This window comes from Chiloscyllium plagiosum, chromosome 4, assembly GCF_004010195.1.
Source record: "Chiloscyllium plagiosum isolate BGI_BamShark_2017 chromosome 4, ASM401019v2, whole genome shotgun sequence".
Lineage (NCBI taxonomy): Eukaryota > Metazoa > Chordata > Chondrichthyes > Orectolobiformes > Hemiscylliidae > Chiloscyllium > Chiloscyllium plagiosum.
The window spans coordinates 121,172,798-121,174,235 of NC_057713.1; the positions used below are offsets into that span (position 1 = coordinate 121,172,798).

At 56.3% G+C, this 1,438-nt stretch overlaps 1 protein-coding gene across 22 annotated transcripts in view; it reads left to right on the forward strand.

The window, feature by feature from the left end:
• Positions 1–1,438, forward strand: part of LOC122549365 (band 4.1-like protein 3) — a 288,912-nt gene that overhangs the window by 215,563 nt on the left and 71,911 nt on the right. The window lies entirely within an intron of this gene.

Consider the following 1,438-nt stretch of genomic DNA (forward strand, 5'->3'; position numbering starts at 1 on the left):
ACCAGGTAGTCACGGAGGGAACGGTCTTTGCGGAAGGTGGAAAGGGGAGGGGAGGGAAATATATCCCTGGTGGTGGGGTCCTATTGGAGGTGGCGGATGTATGATGTATCTGGAGGTTGGTGGGGTGGTAGGTAAGGACCTGTGGGGTTCTGTCCTGGTGGCGATTGGAGGGGCGGGGCTGACTGCCCCGGCTGACCCACTGTCTCAGCCTGCTCCTGCCCCACCGAACTCATCTCTGTATACATCGACACGGTCCTGTCCCCCATAGTCCAAGAACTCCCCACCTACGTTCGGGACACCACCCACGCCCTCCACCTCCTCCATGATTTTCGCTTCCCTGGTCCCCAACGCCTTGTCTTCACCATGGACATCCAGTCCCTGTACACCTCCATCCCCTATCACGAAGGACTCAAAGCCCTCTGCTTCTTCCTTTCCCGCCCGTATCAACCAGTACCCTCCCACTGACACCCTCCTTCGACTGATTGAACTGGTCCTCACTCTGAACAACTTCTCTTTCCAATCCTCCCACTTCCTCAAAACCAAAGGAGTAGCCATGGGCACCCGCATAGGCCTCAGCTATGCCTGCCTCTTCGTAGGATATGTGGAACAGTCCATCTTCTGCAGCTACACTGGCACCACCTGCCACCTTTTCCTCCGCTACACCGATGACTGTATCGGCGATGCCTCGTGCTCCCATGAGGAGGTTGAACAGTTCATCCACTTTACCAACACCTTCCACCCAGACCTCAAATTCACCTGGACTGTCTCAGACTCCTCCCTCCCCTTCCTAGACCTCTCTATTTCTATCTCGGGCGACCAAATCAACACGGACATTTACTATAAACCGACCGACTCCCACAGCTACCCAGACTACACCTCCTCCCACCCTGCCCCCTGTAAAAACGCCGTCCCATATTCCCAATTCCTTCGTCTCTGCCGCATCTGATCCCAGGAGGACCAGTTCCAATACCGAACAACCCAGATGGCCTCCTCCTTCAAAGACCGCAATGTCCCCCTAGACGTGATCGACGATGCTCTTCACTGCATCTCTTCCACTTCCCGCTCCTCCGCCCTTGAGTCCTGCCCCTCCAATCACCACCAGGACAGAACCCCGCTGGTCCTCAGCAAACACCCCACCAACCTCCAGATACATCATATCATCCGTCGTCATTTCCGCAACCTCCAAACGGACCCCACCACCAGGGATATATTTCCCTCCCCTCCCCTATCAGCGTTCCGAAAAGACCACTCCCTCCGTGACTCGCTTGTCAGGTCCACACCCCCCACCAACCCAACCTCCACTCCCGGCACCTTCCCCTGCAACCGCAAGAAATGCAAAACTTACGCCCACACCTCCCCCTTCACTTCCCTCCAAGGCCCCAAGGGATCCTTCCATATCCGCCACAAATTCACCTGCACCTCCACACACATCGTTTAC